Source organism: Tachypleus tridentatus, chromosome 1 (genome assembly GCF_004210375.1).
Source record: "Tachypleus tridentatus isolate NWPU-2018 chromosome 1, ASM421037v1, whole genome shotgun sequence".
In the NCBI taxonomy this organism is placed as follows: Eukaryota; Metazoa; Arthropoda; class Merostomata; order Xiphosura; family Limulidae; genus Tachypleus; species Tachypleus tridentatus.
This window is the reverse complement of record NC_134825.1, coordinates 155246078-155266235: the sequence shown is the minus strand read 5'-3', so window position 1 is coordinate 155266235 and position 20158 is coordinate 155246078.

Genomic DNA, 20158 nt, shown 5'->3' with positions numbered 1-20158 from the left:
ACTGGTACAAACTTTAAGAACCTGTTAGTAACGTTAGGAGAAAAATCCTACAGGTATAAAGTGATTAGAGAATTTTGTATCCGGTTCAGGAAGTATGACCGCCATGACATGCCGAAAACATACAAAACAATACGTCGATTAGCGGCGTAACCTCGCTACAATGCTTGTGTAGCATCGCTTTCTAGTTAGCAGTAGGACTGCACTAATGTTGCCGCCTCTTCGTTTTACAAGAGGTGTGAAAAAACAAGTCACCTGTTGGCGCGGTCACTGGGTATGTCACTATGTGCTGCATTTCATGACAGTCAAACCATACGGATTTCGACTCTTGTTTTTGTTTGTTTTCAACACAATGCCACGCAGTAGAAGTTCTGTCCACTGCGGGGAATTGAACCCTGGGTTTTATCATTGTGTATCCGCACGCTTACCGCTGACCCTCCAGGGGATGAATTTCAACTCACAATGCACTGTTTTTCTTCAGCTACAATTATCTGAACCAAGAGCAGGACTCTATAAGAATGTGTCAGCTATAAAATGTGTCAACTAGAATGTTCGGTTATAGAAACTCACAGTTTAAGGTACAGAGTAAGAAGTCAAAACAAAGTTGAAACTTTGTGTTAGTAATAATTGGAAACTAGCTATTTATACATCAAAGAGAGAATTCTAACTGAAATAGACATTTATTTATGGAAATTATTCGTAGCTTAATAAGTATTGGTGAACACACATGTGAAACGTTTGTTTGTTTGTTTTTGAATTTCGCACAAAGCTACTCGAGGGTTATCTGTGCTAGCCGTCCCTAATTTAGCAGTGTAAGACTAAAGGGAAGGCAGCTAGTCATCACCACCCACTACCAACTCTTGGGCTACTCTTTTACCAATGAATAGTGGGATTGATCATCACATTACAACGCTCCCAAGGCTGAAAGGGGCGAGCATGCTTGGCGCGACTGGGATGCGAACCCACGACCCTCAGATTACGAGTCGCACGCCTTAACACGCTTGGCCATGCCGGGTTCAAATGAAACGTACGAGTGAGTTTTGTAACATCATCCAAAAATTCTGGTGCCTAGAATAAAAGAAAATTATGAATATTCTTCTAGTTTTGTTGATACTTTTGCGAACGAGAATACTTGGTTTTACAAAGTGGGTTAAATGATGTATGTGAACTCCAAGCATTATCTTTTATGGCTGTATTTATAAGAGTCTTTATAATGTAGAAGTTTCGTCTGCTTTTATAACGCACAAATATTTCTGTTAAGTGAACATCACCCAAAAAGTAAGTTCGATTATGTTGTTAAGTGCAATGGACTATCCGTGCTCTCTTGTCCGGCATGACCAGGTGGGTAAGACTCTCGACTCGTAATCTGTGAGTCGTGGGTTCGAATCCCCGTCACACCAAACATGTTCGTCCACTCAGCCGTGGGGGCGTTATAATGTTACGGTCAATCCCACTATTCATTGATAAAAGAGTAGGCCATGAGTTGGCGGTTGGTGATAATGACTAACTGCCTTCCCTCTGATCTTACACTGCTAAATTAGGGATGGCTAACCCAGACAGACCTCGTGTAGCTTCGCGCAAAATTCCTAAACCAAACAAACAAACAATCTGTACTCTGCCAATCACGGGTATTGAAACTCAATATTTAGCGCTATAAGCCTACAGACTTACCTTTTAGCCACTAGGATGTACAAAACGATTACGTAAGAATTAAATTTCTTGTCATCATTAAATATATACTTATGTACAAATCAATGAAAGGTTAGATCTTTTAACCAGAACACCAATACAAACCAATGAAAGGTTAGATTTATTAGCCAGAACACCAATACAAACCAATGAAAGGTTAGATTTATTAACCAGAACACGAATACAAACCAATGAAAGGTTAGATCTTTTAACCAGAACACCAAGAAAAAGTATTTGAGGTTGAACTTTTTAATATTCTTTCATGATTTTCTTAAAGAGAAAAAAATGTATATCTTTGTTTATTTTTTCATACTAATATTTTTCTTTTATAAGAGGATAAGACAGCGGTACGCCTATTATATAACATTTTCCAGAAGCTTCTAATAACAACAGTAGTGCTGAAAGAGTCATAGTGAAAAAGAATGTTCGAAGAATCAAGCACGTTGTGAAACTGCAGTAGATGTAACAAATGAGCATGCGCATCTCTTTAAACTTTCGCAGATATAAATACATCACCGATTCTAAACCAAACAACTTTGGAATGAAGTAAAAAAACACCAAAAGCTAACTAACTAAGATGTATTATTAACAGATACACTTAGGGTTATTGGTAAAGTTTTGAAATCATTTTCATTCGGTGCAAAATTTAATTATGTGATAGAGGTAAGGTGCGTTAATTATGTGATACAGGTAAGGTGCGTTAATTATGTGATACAGGTAAGGTACGTTAATTATGTGATAGAGGTAAGGTACGTTAATTATGTGATACAGGTAAGGTACGTTAATTATGTGATACAGGTAATATACGTTAATTACGTGATAGAGATAAGATACGTTAATTATGTGATAGAGATAAGATACGTTAATTACGTGATAGAGGTAAGATACGTTAATTACGTGATAGAGATAAGATACGTTAATTACGTGATAAAGATAAGATACGTTAATTATGTGATAGAGATAAGATACGTTAATTACGTGATAGAGGTAAGATACGTTAATTACGTGATAGAGGTAAGATACGTTAATTATGTCACCATTCTTCTATTATTTTCCCTTTTTCTCCCAAACACCTTTCAGCCGACTTCATTTCTCAGAGGGTTATCTTGAAAGCCGGTAGGGTTATACTTTGATCCAAGACACCAAGACATCTTTTAATTTTTTTTAAATTTATATTTCTTTCGAGGATTATATGTAGCCAAAGGGCATAGAATCCGCCATTATTACAGTAGTCAAGTTCAAAATTGACATAAATATAAATGTTCATGCACCCAACGTATTTACATACAAAGTAATTCGATTTTTTCTTTTTAGGGCGGAGTCATGGCTCACAAAAAAGCATAATTTTGGGGTCTAGGATCAATTACTCGACCATATTTTAACAAATTTACTTTAAATTTGATATAAATATACTTCTCTGCAGGTCCCACACATTGACAAACAAAAGTGGTAGATTTGCTCATTTTAGTAATTGTATGAGATCAAAATTACCACAAAAAGCATAACTTTTAGGTGTGCTTTTTTTTAAAATATTACTCCGCCATATTTCTACCAGTTTACATGAAATTTGGTAATACGGTACTTTTTTACAGGTTCTATATAAATACATACTCCACTTTGGGTTATACCCATTTTTGGTTGTCTTTAGGGAATCAATAGGTTAAACAAATTCATAATTTTAGGGGTTTTGGTTGACTACTTAGCCTCGTTTTAACCAACTTACATGGCATTTGAGGGGCAAATATATATATTTACAGGCTCCAACACAAAACTATAACGAATTTGTAAGATTTGTCTTTTACTCATTTTTTTCAGTGAGGAAATTACAGTTGGGGGTTTTCGTGAATTTTTCCTGCGTTTGTCAACCAACTTACGTGGGATTTAGCAAAAAATATCCTTTTTTTTTTTTGCAGGTCCCAAGCAGTGATATCGGCAGTTGTCGATTTTTTAGATGTTTTTCACGATATTTTCTGGTGTCAAAATTGGCCATGCTAGAATTACTTGTAAACGTTGTTCACTTTAAATTTATACTTCCATATTCTGTGTAATTCATAAATCTTTACCACAGTTTTTCACGATCTTGGATCAAGTGTTTAATTTTTTTTCTTTAATTTTGTTGAAATTTATTCAGGGGTAGAAATCTCTTTACTTTGTTTAAGTAAAACAATAAAAGTGAGGCAGTTCAATCAACTGCTCCATCCGTCAATTATTGGACGACTCTTAGTTAAAATAACAGTGAGATTCAATTGTCACTCTTATAACGCACTCAGCACTCTAAAATGCAAAGTGAGTTATTGCAGTAACAGGACGCGAACATTGAATTCATAGCCAAGAAACTTAACCATTAGTCTACACCGGACCATCTGTTAAACACCCGTTAATTTTTAATTTAACACCAAAACTTGTTGACACGATAAACGTAAATTCATATGAAGAGGGTGCATCGTATGTGACATTGCATAAGTCACTGACAGCAAATGTGTCTGTTTGAGTCCTCTTCGTTGTTCATTGCATGACATTGCTAGCTTCATGTTGTGTGCGTATGCCTTTGTTTAAACATCGTTCGAAAATTCTCCGATCAGTACCACGCTCCCGTATAGAAGGTTTCTAGAAACTTCTTTAATTCAGAACTTGCGCAAGATATTCATCGCAACACGATAAAGTACTTAACTACGTAACGACGACATTTAAAACTAAGACAGTGTTTTACGTTAAGCAGTGCAATGTGAAGCCCAGACAAGAATTAGCTATTTTTGTTGTTACCGGCTGGTACTGATAACTATCTGAAATGTCGCCATTACTAGATGTATCGTGTCAACACACCGAATATCGATTAGGAAGTAGTGGACAGCTGTTTCAAAAACATATATGCGTTATATTGTTGAATAATTATCCTGTACTTAGCAGCATAAAGCGACAATTATTAACTTTATTTATTGAGGTTTTCTTGATCAAACAACGATATTTACACCAAAAACGTTGTTCAGAGATAAAAGCAAACAGAAACCAGTATATTGTGGGCAACAGAGCTTCAAATATTGAAATACAAAAGGTGAGAAAAAACATGACAAAATGAGATATTACATCATGTTTCAGTCTCGGCATGGCCAGGTGGTTAAGGCACTCGACTCGTAATCTGAGGGTCGTTGGTTCGAATCCCATCACATCAACTATGCTCGCTCTTTCAGCAGTAGGGGTGTTATAATGTGACTGTCAATCCCACTATTCGTTGGTAAAAGAATAGGCCAAGAGTTAGCGGTGAGTGGTGATGACTAGCTGCCTCACCTCTAGTCTTACACTGCAAAACTAGGAACAGCTAGCGCAGATAGCCCTCCAGTAACTTTGCGCGAAATTCAAAACAAACCGTCATATTTTAGGTTAAAAACTCGGATTATAATCGGATTTACACCACTAAAATCAGTGAATCGATTCCCCTCGGAGGGTTCAGCAGATAGTCCGATGTGGCTCTGCTATAAATAAAACACACACGCGTATTATAATATATTTAATACACATGTAAGTTCAGATTTCGTACTTAACGATAGAAACGTAACCATCACATATTTCATACTCAATTAATATTAAGAAAAATTGAAATAGTACATTTTTCAATTGCGTAATGGCACAATCAAGTAAAATGTTTTTCGTTTAATTTTTAGTGTAGTAAATAACTGAATGTATTACATGTATTTGTGATGATTGTTTGTTTCTTTGTTTATTTTTTGGAATTTCGCACAAAGCTACTCGAGGGCTATCTGTGCTAGCCGTCCCTAATTTAGCAGTGTAAGACTAGAGGGAAGGCAGCTAGTCATCACCACCCACCGCCAACTCTTGGGCTACTCTTTTACCAACGAATAGTGGGATTGACCGTAACATTATACACCCCCACGGCTGGGAGGGCGAGCATGTTTAGCGCGACGCGGGCGCATTTGTGATGATACTGATGTATTTCGAAATTGAAATTCATGAGTACAGGTAAAATTTACTAAATTTATGAAACGAGAATTTTCGCTGTTTAATATAAAACGTTTGTTTTTTGAATTTTGCGCAAAGCTACCCGAGGGTTATTTGCGCTAGCCGTCCCTAAAATTAGAGTGAAGGCAGCTAATCACAACCATTCACCAGCGCCTCAGCGGTATGTCTGCGGACTTACACCGCTAAAATCCGGGTTTCGATACCCGTAGTGGGCAGCGATATAGGTAGCTTTTTTTTTCTAAATTTAAAAACAACAACATAACTAAGATAATCGCATAAATAGTTATGGAGATACATGTTATTTAGATATAATATGACCCTCACATACTTGATAAAATTTCGAGACTTTTGGTTTTTTTCATTTTCATGACTTTGGAATTCTGCTACTCAGAATCAGACTTACATTGAAGCTAGCCGATAGCGGAATTACTTTAGACGAAATTCACAACGGCCAATTATGGTAACCATATTTTTTTGTTTATTTACTTGTGTATTCTATAAAATTAAGTTGACAATTTTACGGGTTATGTATTTTAACTGACATCGAAATATTAGGTCATTCCAGCTCCTGGAGGTAAAATCAGTCGTTTCTTCAAGACTTTCATTTTCCAGGAATGCTAGGACTTATGCTGATACTTAAAACTGTTAACTGTCACAAAATGATGTATTTTATAAAAAAAAAATAATGCTTTTACAAAAGCAACTTAAATTTGCTTTTAATACTGATATAAGTAAAAAGAAACAAACACATATCTATGTTTCGTAACATATCAAGGTCACATCTGTAACAACTTGCAAAATATATCCTTAAATGCCATTATACATTTCTCCCTGAAAGCTCTTATAGGACTAGTTAACAGAAATGGAATTAAAAGTTACTGTTAGTGGTATTGAGATGTAACATCACACAAATTACCAATAAACATGTCATTGTCTGTCAGTCTAGATTTGATGTACAGGACTGTATCATTCCTTATCTATCGCCCTTAGTTAATATGTAGCTTTTCCTTTAATTATTGTGTTCTAGAATTTTGGACGTGGTAAGATGCTCCAGTAACGTGTTTAACTTTTCGTTTCTCTATTGCACAGGCAAGAGTATTCACTAACTGGATTTTATTGAGGTTCTCCTATAGAAAGATGATTAGTAACAGTGTGAGAGACCCAGCTGTTTTTCTTATCGGCAAATCGGATAATAGTAACAAACTCGGATTGCTGAGACATTGCTTATTTATTTTTTATATTTAAAAACCTGAACTGAATTAATAAAGAAAGCTCAAGAACTTAGAAATTCTTAAGGTTTTTTCTTAGGAGCGATTTAACTTAAATTTGTCTTTTCCTTTAATTTTTACTTTAGTGAACTTATCTTGGTATACTTTTAGTTCATAGCTTACCCTGATTTCTTAAGTAGTTGAGGTTGGTTTTGGGTAAGTTTTATCTTAAATGTCTGAATTTTTTGTTTTATTTTAACATAACTTGTTGGAGTTATTCCACATTTTATATTTAATTGGATTTTATTGTAACTTGCAAGAAGAAGTTCAATGAAATGGTAAGAGAAACTATTATAGGTTTTTCACGTATTTCTTATCACATCAACACATCTGCTAACGAATCCATTAGCATTAGATACTTAGGCAGTAGGTGAGATGGTGAGTCCTCGTGTAAGAGATCAATTATAGGTAGGGTATTAGGAGAGCTTTCCCATGAAATAAGTTGCCCAACCTTATTCAGGGAACAAGTTGTCATTGGTGAACAAGCTACTTCTACATATCGTGCTGATTTTATTGTACCCTCATTATAACAAATTGTCCAGTCTGGACCACCAAAACTCGAGCTACTTCAGTGAGATCTCCATTTAGACCATGCATTCACATGGTGGGAGCAAAGTACGACGCTCCACTGATGTTTTAGAAGGCAGCAAAGAATGACCCACACCACTTCCTTAGAACATTCTGAAAAGTAATTGCATGGAACTTCATGTTTCAGGAGAAAGCAATGTAATGATGGGTTTGAATCTAAATTATTCAGCATACGATGTTACTGGGTAGTTAATGTAGGTACAGATGACTGACTGTGACAAAGTCGTGCTTCAGTTATACCGGTGTTTTGACCCATTGGAGAACAAAGCCAACCACCAAGCTGTATTTAAGGTTGTTAACAATTTGAACGCCTTCAATTATGAGCTGTGTTGTAATGACAGACCAAAAGAACACTCTTGTCCAACTTAATTTACATGGTATGAGTGGTGATGAGGTTTGAGGTGACAACCTTGGACCATTTGTAAGAAACGATGAAGCCAACAGCAGTATCTCTCATGGTACCTCAGAATACATCTTGCTCAAACCAGTGCCTCCAATTGAGCTTGGATTCCAGTAATAGAGAGCCAAAGACACTTTAAAGTGCAGTGGCATCAGCAGACTGGTATCCAGTGATTTAGCAAAGGAATCAAACCTCTTTTGACGTTCTTTCCACAGGAAATGCCTTCATCAGGATTCAACTTTGGAAGGGAGTATTCTATCATTTGTTATGGTTGTCGATTCCAGGGATATTTCTGCTTGAATTTATCACATGTTGCCAGGCAAAAACAGACAGGTCCCTCTGTCATGACAGACTGGTTATCTCCATAGAAAAATATAGCAGGCAATTTGTACCAAAGGGTCTGGTAATCAGTATAGCACTTTTATGGTTGGGTTGGGTATATGCTTACGAGAGTGCATGGTAGGGTATTGGAGTTCCTGGTTGACACAGGTAATGCTAAGGAAATTCAGATACTGCCATGTATCAGGTGCTGGAATATGACAACAAATTAAAAGTAAGTAAAAAGCCTTGTCTTCAATTAACTCTTAACTTTGCTTGTGCAACATATGTGAAATCAATTCAGTGCTAGTCAAAAGTGACCTGAAGAAAGTGGGCCACTCATGTGTACCTTATGGAGGGGATCATAGTACCTCTATGTGCGCTGGTTTACGATGGACTAGAGTGAGTGTATTGACACCATCCTTTATGACGAGAAACCCACTTGAAATAAAATTGTATCTCAGAACGACTGGTGTTGATAAGCCATATTACAATGTTGTCAAATCAACACAAGTCACACTATATTTTGTCCAAAAAACAGGGAGCAATGATATAGATATTGATTTTTCCAGTTTACATGAAATTCCAGTTCTGATATGCAATTTTTGGATGATTGACTGTCCAACTTCCTGTTGAAATTGTCATTAAAGGAGAAAGCAAAGTGGAGATGACCAGTACTAGCTGTGATGATATGGTTGCTTCTTTTGTACTATATCCAAAAATGATTGCTAGTTAGGGGTTGCAGCATACATTTAGTCTTAACACAGTGCCAGAACGTCAGTGACCTGCCTGGCTAAATATGCCAATGAATTTATTGAACTAGATGGCCAACTGAGAAGAACTAATTATGTGTTAACACTTAGAAACAAGTGTGTGTTTTATTCAACAGCATTTTTGTATGCTTCTCTGTAGCACTAAGAATCTAGTGTTTGCACTTAAAGGGATGCAATGAGGAAAACGCCTGGTACATTTGAAAAAAATATATTTTGTATGTGATGAAACCTTCATGGTTTTTCCTCTGTTATGAATCTGTCCGTGGTTTTAGAGGAGATAACAAGAATAAGTTTGTAATCTGGAAGGTGTGCTCTCATGCACACACGAGAATAACTTCTTGATCATATAATGAGTAGAAAAGGCATCTCGACTGACATTCTTTAGTGCCAAACAGTTTGGGATTAGACCCAGCTGGAAAGAGACAAGAAGTTCAAAATTGCCAAAGTTTAATCTCATGTAATTTCCAAGATTACCACACCAAAATTTGCTTTCATTAACATTAATCTGCATTTCAGTGTGTCCAGTAGAAGTATCTGTCCTGGTGTACAAATAACAACTCTGTGAATTCTTATTCAATACTTATTATATTAAAGCACATTGGATCACAACATTTCGGGGAATATGACATGATTATATGGCATCATATGCAACAAGAAAATGTAGCCTATTTTGTCACACAAAGATATTATCCATGTTTGTTAAGTGGCCTGATTCAGTACATCAAATGGCTTTCATCTCCAATGCAATACAGGAGGCAATTTGACTAGTGATTGGATGCCAAATCATATCCCTCAAGAGCTTTATGAAGAGCATTTGAGCGAACCAAAATTAGCATGAATACTCCGTGTTGTGAAGTTGCTGCAAGAGTATGCACATTCAGTGCGGGTTGAGAAACTGAGTATGGGCACATATAATTTGTGACGTCTGTGCAAGTGTTTGCAGATGCACAATGTCATCTTATACTGATCATACCAACATTAAAATGTGATAATCAATCTATGCTACTGCCAATGGGCCCCTGTGAGAGTATTTCTTCATATCTCACATAATATAAGGACTGTAGTTTATCAGGGAGGTAACCAAACTAGTGTTAACATTTGACAGTAATTCTACTGGCTGGGTTTTAATTGAGATGTTTAGTGCTGGTACCAATACTAAAGTATGTTTCCAACACAGTGAATACCTAGCACATAGTTAGTGGGTCTTCTTGCCAAAGAATAGCCCTAGGCATTGCCAATCCTTTCTCAGAAACCAAGAGAGGTGATCAATATTTAGTGGTCATAACTGCTTACTTTACTAAGTTGGCTAAAGCATATCTATTGACAGACACTTAGGGACATTTCATCAATGACGCATTGGTAGAGCAGTAAATAGTATGTTTTGACACCAATGGAGAAATACATGGATCAAAGAACCAATTTCAACATCTAGTTATTCTCTTTGTTCTGCACAGTGTTTGGTGTGATGAAAACGTTCCTTTCACCCTGTTATACCCAATTAAATGGTTTGACAAAAACGGTGAAACAGACTGTTAAGCACATGTTTGTGAAACCTGGTATGAATATTTGACATGTTATGACGGTATACTGTGCAATAGAAAATACGTAAACTGTTTGGTTCCTTAGTATACTCATGTTTGGATGGGAAATGGTGTTCTCTGTAGACGTGATGTATGGTCAACTTCCTAGTTCTGCAATACCACAATATCAATAAGTCTATGTGGAATATCTGAGGACACTACTGGTAGATAAACATAGGTTTGCATGCTAGGAACTAAGAAAAGCAACTATACAATAGAAAAGATACTTTGAAAAACAGTCAAGGAAAATACCTTTTACCATTTTGACTGACTATAGTAATGATACATGTCTGCAGCACAAAAACTGCTTGGCTCTGGCCAAATTGGTTCATTTTTGGTAACAAGTCACTCGCTAGTACAGCAGTAAGTCTACGGATTTACAACGCTGAAATCAGGGGTTCAATTCCTCTTGGTGGACTCAGCAGATAGCCTGAGGTGGCTTTGCTAAATGAAAAAACACACATTTTTTTGTAACAAGAGAATTTAGTTTTTGACATACGAGATCCAACATTCCTACAACACACTCAAGCACATGGATGAGTTGTGACTGTATGTTCCAGAAAAGCTCTGGCCTGGTCAGGAATCAGAATTTGAGGATCATTAGTCTGAGAAAGAATGAGACTGTTATGAAGCATCTCAGCTCACCTGATGATGATGGTCATAGTACTCATCTGGTTGTGTTTCATTTGTCAGGTGTAGAAGTACCTAAAGAGGTGTGAAAAGCTCTGAGGTTGGCTGAGTAACCAATGACAATCTCTTGACTGTTATTATTTGGATTAATTGTGACACCAACTAGGATAGTTAAGTCACGTCATGACTGAATGAAAGTGTCCAGTCACCTTCATTTGGTGGTGATATATGATCCCATGTATGCACCGTTAACACAGTTGATTGGTCAAAAATAAGTTGCTAAAAAGGCTTAGTGACTCTTTCGTACTGAGTCCCATGGTGCCATGTAACATATCAGCTGGGATGAAATTGAAAGACTACTAACTGAAAGGATTTGATATCCTTTGCTTTCTGGAGCATCAGGTGGTAATGTGAAATATGATGAATGTATTATATTGTACAATTATTTGTACAATATTGTACATCCAGTTATTACAGCTAGGATGTTTGTTTGATTGCAAATCAATAACTGAAATGCTTTTGCAACCCTTATTGCAAGCTTCCAAGCGATGTTTTCAGGAACGGCTATACTGTGCAGTTAAATGTAAATAACTCTTCCATGTGCATAAGTGTTGAAAGATACATAGGGAGCTAATTTCAATGAAATAAGTATTTTTCATGAAGATTATTTAACATTCTAAAGAGTTTCGATACTTACAGACAGTAGGATGTTACTGTCCGTGACCACTGACAGAAAAGACATGATCATAAGCCTGCAAAAACTACTATAACAACAATGAGCATACGATAGGTAGTATGTTGAAAATAGGAAAACTGTAGAAGTTGGGATATAAGTACCCATCAAAACATGTATGTAATTATATGTAAATAAACTGTTTTGTGTACGCGTAAAATTTTACACAATTCATTTAAACATGTTGGATAACAAAACGAGAATGTAAGCTGTAGTTATTAGCCTGTCAGGTATAAGTTTAAGAAAAAATTATGTGTTTTGTTTTCATTAACCTTCTGTATGTAAAACCATGGTTACTACACTAATGGGGCTTAATATCTTAGTTTCCTGGATTTTCTTAGAACTGAATTAACTTTTAGTTTAGTGCATTTGCCTCAATGTACCTTTAGGTCATAGAAGATTCTGACTTCCAAAGGAATCAGAGTTTGTTTTGATTACTTTTTAGCTTAAGTATTTGAGTTTTCTCTTTCGTTTCACTTTAACCTGTACGGGTTATTTTTCATTTTATTCTGAACTTAATAATAGTATAACTGGTACAAAGGAAAATATATTGAACTGGTTATAGTTTTTATATACTCTGATCAGTTGCCCCCCTCGTTGGTAAGTAACAAATTTAATCGACTTGCAATGCTAAAATTTGGGGTTTGATTCTCTACTGTGTAGCTTTTGTGCCAAGAAGACACACTGGCTTTTGTGTTTTGTTTTGTATTCTATTGTGTTTCTTTCAGTGTAGACACCCGCTAGTAGAGCGGTAAGTCTACAGATTTACAACACTAAAATAAGTGGTTCGATTCCCCTCGGTGGGCTCAGCAGATAGCCCGATGTGGCTTTGCTATAAAAAAAAAACACTTTAAATGTATAATATTTTTGTTTCAATTGTGAAAATGTGAGCAATATATTTCTGTGCAATGGGCTTGGTCACAGCTGGGGTAGAAACACACTCTGTCACTTGATGTCTTTAAGCCTCCAGTTAGCAGAAGCTATTTTGTTTTCGTATTTCTTTCAGTTTATCTACTTTGGATTCCAAATCAAAGGCGTGTAAAGACAGATATGAAATGTTCTTTTAAAATGCATCTGATTGTGATTACGAAGTAGACAAATTAAAAAAGGTTTATAAAGCAGTCACAGTATATGTGTGATTTTTATCGCAAATCTTAGGCCTATTGGTTTTTAATGCTTCTCCAGTTCTGTAACTTATAATGAGGAATTCTAATCGTGCTTGTTAGTAATACTGCAAGGAAATAACAGTATACATAAAAATTGTTCAGACAACTTTTAACTAAGAAAAAATGTCTCCGTATAATGTTACATGGAAATAATCTGTTTAAAGTTGTTCTTAAATGGTCAGCAATGCAGTGATTGAAAATAAAAGTTTTTGACACTCACTAATGAATACATATAACCTTTAAAAACAACATAGCTATTACTAATACAGAATTGATAATTATTGATAAATGTTTCTCTGTGTAATAAATATTAAAATAAAACTTAAAACTCTACAGTATTGATACGCCCGTTTCAAACTTTAAATCTGTTGGACAGAGGGAAAGCAACTGGTCAGCAGAACTGAGTCAAAAAAGAGTTCGTCTGCCTTTGGATCAAATAACAGAACTAAGTGTCACAAGGACTTTGGTCTTGAGCTGAATAACGTACTGAGTGATACCTTTGTAATGCATTCACACATGAACATTGGGAGCTTCTTTAGTGATATCGCGACTTGAGTCTTTGAATTATTCTTCCTCTGCAGTCCTGTACAGTAAGCACTAGGTCACTTCCGGTTCCTGCGAATGTGGATATTGTGTTTCAAACTCGGGTTAAATTCTACAGCAAGCGCTGGGTTAGTTGAATAAATAAATCGTGGTAAACTATGTGTTTAATTGGTCTGAATTAATTATTAAAAATATTTAGGAACAGCCATTTTTAAATAAATAGGCGAATGGCAGCGAATGAGCAAGCCATAAGTGCTTCGTCCGGCTCCTGGAACCAAATAACATGACAGACTATCACTTTTATAAAGCGCTCACAATTGAAAGTGTGAATCGCGTCTCGAATCTTAACCTTTCCGATTCATAGTCTGGAACACTATAATAACTATGCCACATCTGACAAGTTAACCACTAGTTCATATCTCTGTGTTTTCCTTATGGCAAAGCCACATCAGGCTATCTGTTGAGCCCACCAAGAGGTTTTTATTTTTGTTTGTTTTTGTAATTTCGCACAAAGCTACTCGAGGGCTATCTGTGCTAGCCGTCCCTAATTTAGCAGTGTAAGACTAAAGTGAAGACAACTAGTCATCACCACCCACCGCCAACTCTTGGGCTACTCTTTTACCAACGAATAGTGGGATTGACCGTCACATTATAACGCCCCCACGACTGGGAGGGCGAGTATGTTTGGCGCGACGCGGATGCGAACCCGCGACCCTCAAATTACGAGTCGCACGCCTTAACGCGCTTGGCCATGCCAACTCCACCAAGAGGAATCGAATCCCCGATTTTAGCGTTGTAAATCCGTTAGTCCATATCTATCAATTTTATTGTAGATTTTTATTTTGGTTGCGATTGATCATATATTAGGCCCGGCATGGCCACGTGGTTAGAGCACTCGTCACACCAACCATGCTCGCCCTTTCAGCTGTTGGGGCATTGTAATATTGCTATAAATACCTCTATTCGTTGGTAAAATAATAGTCAAAGAGTTGTTGGTGGTTGGTGATAACTAGCTGCTTTCCCCCTGTGTAAGCCCGGCATGGTCTGGTGCGTAAAGGCGTTCGACTCGTAATTTGAGGGCCGCGGGTTCGAATCTCCGTTGCACCAAACATGTTCGCCCTTTCAGCCGTAGAGGCGTTATAACGTCACGGTCAATTCCATTATTCGATGGTAAAAGAGTAGCCCAAGAGTTGGCGGTGGATGGTGATGAATAGCTGCCTTCCCTTTAGTCTTACACTGCTAAATTAGGGACGGCTAGTTCAGATAACCCTCGTATCGCTTTGCGTGAAATTCCAAAAAAAAACCAAAAAAACATAAACCCTCTGTGCATAGAATAGTGTACTGCAGTGTTTGATTAAAATGCTTTTATTTTGTAGTTGGGAAATTTGTATTGCAGATCAAGAGAAAGAAAGACCTGTCCTTGTTGTAGTTGTACCAAGTTCTTTCTTTTCTTGAAGAACAAGTAAATATATTTAAAATTATTTGCTATGTCACGTGAAATGGTGTTTTTTATTTATTCAAACAATATTTTATAGAGTTCACGTCCAAACCATATCGTCCTTATATCGGCTGTTGTAGTATCTTATGAGATTACAAACAGATAAATAAAAAAATAAATTCTTTGAACTTAAGACTCATTGCATCACGTTAAAGAACTGAACATCTAGACGAGTGCAAGAGATATCTCTACGCACCTGTATTTAACATTTTAATTCCACAACCGTGATACTCACTGCTTCAGTCATCAGTTAATAAATTCTGTCATTTACTTTTATTAAGTCTACTACACTTTGCTTCGTTACTTCTTACGTATATGTTCAAAGAACACTTTTGCAGCGGTTGAATAACCTCAACTAGGTAGGTGTTTTCTTATAGCAAAGCTAAATCAGTCTATCTGCCGGGTCCACCACGGGGAATCGAACCCCTGATTTTAGCGTTGCAACTCGTAAACGTACCGCTGTATCAGCGAGGGACATTGAATAACCTCATCTTAAAATAAGATACTTGTTCTTTTCGTTTTGTTTACGAGGCAGTATATGTGCTATACTTTTCACGAGATAATGACGAAAATTTTTTTGAACAGAATATTCATCTAAGATAATTCTTATTAGCATAGAAGGTTATTTTATCGTCAGGTTATAGTCACGAGAACTTGAAGAATATTACAGAGAAAATCGAAGAGAAAATGAACAGAAAGGCAATACACAGTGAAATAACTGTTCTTGACACAACCAGGAAGGTTTTAACAGCTTCCTGAAGTGACGTCAGCATGACAGGGCTTTGTTACAAGAAGAATTCTTAAAACGCTTGAGACAAACAATTTTGGCTGTCTGTGGGTGAATACGCTCTATGTCTTTAAAATATAATCGTTTTACAACAGAACAGCAAGGATGTCCCTGGTTAATTACACAGGTCTAATAATCTGAGTGAAATAAAACTTTTTTATCGAAAGTATTTGTTTGTATGTTTTTGAATTTCGCGCAAAGCTACACGAGGGCTATCTGCGCTAGCCGTTCCTAATTTAACAGCGTAAAACTAGAGGAAAGGCAGCTAGTTATCACCACCCACCGCCAACTCTTTGAGTATTATTTCACCAACGAATAGAGGGATTAATAGTAACATTATAATGCTTCAACGGCTGAAAGGGCGAGTATGGTTGATGTGACGGGGATTCGAACTCGCGATCCTCGGATTACGATTCCAGTGCTCTAACCACTTAACTTTGCTGGACCCATCTATAGTATTATAATTGCAAAAGGAGTGCCATTTTCAGTTTACAAGTGCTTGTTTATATGCTAACTCTTCCTTGTAAACTTTTGCATGTTATAGCAACTATTGATAACGTTTAGAGTACTCACATATTGATAATTCAATGTAGTATTTAAATAAACTCCTTGACAATGAAGAAAGAATTTTACACCTCGGATGTACTCTAATTACACTGGGGAACACTCATTTTGTTGCATTAAAAAAAAGATCTTTCTATAGTCAATTTGAGTGTGTTGATTTCAAATCTGAAGTCGGTTTTTGTCTGCAAGCTACAGATTTTATGCAATTTGACATTTGTATTTATTTTTTAATTTTTCGTTATTATAGGAAATTATAGGAATAGCTTATCAATTTGTTTGTGTATTTTATTCAGGTAGGAATTTGCGTTTGTAACTTTTGCGTTTGTACACTTCATCTGGACAATCTCGTTTAATGCTCCAGCAGTAGTCAGCCATCATACTTTTGTCCCAGCGCCCTTGGTAGCGTTCTTCCATGACCTTTAGGTCTTGGTGGAATCGTTCTCCTTGTTCGTCACTCACAGCCCCCAGGTTGTCAGGGAACTTATCAAGGTGGCTGTTCAAAAAATGAAGCTTGATGCTCATGTTGCACCCGAGATCACGAAAAGCGAGGAGCATTCTGTTCACAAGTTCACTGTAGTTCTCCGCCTTATTGTTTCCAAGGAAGTTCTGAACGACTGCCACAAAGGATAACCATGCTGCCTTTTCTAAAGCGGTCATCTTAGCAACAAACTCATCATCACGAATTAGGGTTTGAATCTGTGGGCCATCAAACACGCCTGCTTTGATCTTCTCAAATGATAACCCTGGTAAAGCTGTGATGATGTGTTGGAAACATTCACCTTCGGTTTCCAGTGCCTTGACAAATTGCTTCATCAAACCTAATTTGATGTGAAGAGGAGGAAAGATGATCTTATCTCTGCTTACAATTGGGTCTTGTATGATATTTGGCATGCCTGCTTCAAGGGTGTCACGAATAGGCCAGTCCTTCTGGACCCAATGTCTGTCTCGTGCTCGGCTGTCCCACATACAGAGGAAACATGGAAACTTGGTGAAACCTTTCTGTTGTCCAAGAAGAAAGTTGACCATCTTTAAGTCTACACAAATGATCCAATTGTGCTCATGATATTTTAATAAGTCCATAATCATTCTCATATCATCATAATCTTCCCGCAAATGTACTGAGTGACCGACAGGTACTGCTCCATAAACATTCCCATTATGTAAAAGAACACACTTTAGACTGCGTTTTGAACTGTCTAAAAAGAGTCTCCATTCAGCAGGACTATAGTAAGGTACACCCAGTTCTTTGAGAAGCCCTTGGATGTCATGGCAGTAAACAAACTGTCTGTCTTCTGAAAAGAAGGTCACAAAAAGCTGGTCACGCTTTCTGAAATATGATACTTTAACAGAGTGATCAACAAGATTTCTGCCTTGTAATCTTGATGCTAAAAGCTCTGCTGCTTTCTTTGAAAGACCTAAATCCCGCACTAAATCATTCAGTTCAGCCTGGGGAAGAGGCTTGGGGACGGGGAAAGGTTCAGTGTCTGAAGAACAGTTCTCTGATTGTGTACACTTTTCTGACAATTCACTGTCACAACTGTCTTGTTCGCTTGTATCATGTCCAATGTCTTTATCGTCCAATGAAGGCAAGCCTTTGAAAACTGGAACAGGAACTTCTTCAGAGTGCGGAGCAGGCCGAATAGCTGAGGGAATGTTCGGATACGTAATCTTATGTCGGTTTTTCTTCCCAACACCCGTTGTGTTTACCATGCAGAAATAACAGTCAGTTACATGGTTGGTGGGTTCGCGCCAAATCATTGGAACACCAAAAGGCAGACCATTGCGTTTTCCTTTGGTACAGTCTCGAAGCATTTCCTCACAATTGTGGCACACAACATGAGGAGCCCATTGCTTGTCTTGATCACCAAGATGAACTTCAAAATATGCCTTGTAGGCACGCTTGACGAACGAGGATATGTTACGTCTCTGACGATTGAGTGTGTTGCATCCACATATGTAGCAGAAGGCATCAAGCTTGTTTCTGCAATGATATCTATTTTTGGAAACCATGTTTGATCTGAAACAAAAGAAGAATGATCAAAATATTAGAAGCTATCAAAATATATGGACGTGAAAATGCTAAAACATGGTTTACGCAAGTTCACATTTGTACAATTTCATTAACCTCAAATTGTATACAAACTAGAGCTTGTAGAGAAAAACTGATTTCAGATTTGAAATCAGCGCCTAAAACTCCTTCAGAATCAGTTAAAATATCCAATGCAACTCAAAGTTACTGAAAAAAGTGTTTCCCAGTGTCATTGCTCTTTGTCAGTATATTTACCTATAAACCATTGAGCTGTTCGGGTGAATGCTTTGGTAAACCTATAATCACACAGCAAAACGATTGTCATTAATATCGTATTACTTCGAATTTAAGACGCACCTTTTTCACTTCTTTCCGAACTGAAAATTAGTGTGCGTCTTAAATTCAAGGTATTATTTTTCACTCTTCGAAAGTCTCGAAAACATCATTTTCCTCGAAGAATAAAGATTTTCGAAAAGCTCCCACATTAAAAAAACATAATGGACTATATTTTAAAAAGAACTTAGCTTAGAAAGTCCAAACAAACACGTACAAAACGTCAATTTTGCCGATGTCAGCACCTATAGCGGTGTAGTTAGGTATCACCATCCACAGTCTTTGCCTCCCTTTCCTGTTGTTCAAACGTTAGTTTATTGTGTTTTTTATTATTTTTGTTGCGTTATTTTTACCAATAGAAAAGCGTTTTACGTACGATGCTTAGTTTTAAAAGAAAAGTTATTTTGTGCGCCGCAGAAAATCATTTTCTGGCCCAAGAAAAAAGAAGACATCTTGAAATTAAGTACAAAATCATTTTCTGGCCCAAGAAATAGAAGACATCTTGGAATTAAGTACAAAATCATTTTCTGGCCCGCGGAAAAGAATACATCTTGAAATTAAGTACAAAATCATTTTCTGGCCCGCGGAAAAGAATACATCTTGAAATTAAGTACAAAATGATTTCCTGGCCCGAGGAAAAGAAGACATCTTGAAATTAAGTACAAAATGATTTTCTGGCCCAAGAAGAGGAAGACATCTTGAAATTGATGCCGCCGTTTTAACGTATTTCAGAAAGTTTGTTTCTTCGTTTTTTGAATTTCGCGGAAAGCTACACTAGGGCTATCTGCGCTAGCCGTCCCTAATTTAGCAGTGTCAGACTAGAGGTACAGCAACTAGTCATCATCTACCACCGCTAACTCTTGGGCGCCCTAACCACGTGGCTATGCTGGGCCTTTCGGAGAGTTACGAAATAAAGGACTGTCTGTAACGAGGGAAGTCTTAATGTTAAAAGCAACAGAATGTTCTATAAATTGTGGTATTTCATTCAAGGGTAGTCGTGGCTGGTGTGAGAAATTTATGAAAAGAGAAGGTTTGTCATTACAGCGAAGGACAACAATTAGTAAAAATTGCAGTCAGATTTTGAAGATGTTACGCAAGATGATATTCTTTCGAACAATGATGAATCAAGCGATGAAGATGCTTCAAGTTCAGAATGTAACAGTGAGTCAGAAAAAAACATCAGAGTAACATTCCGATTAAATAAATAACCATTGTTGTAATGAAACTTTCTAAGTGGCTTCATATTGGCCTGGCATGGCCTAAAGTGTTAAGGCGTGCGCTTCGTAA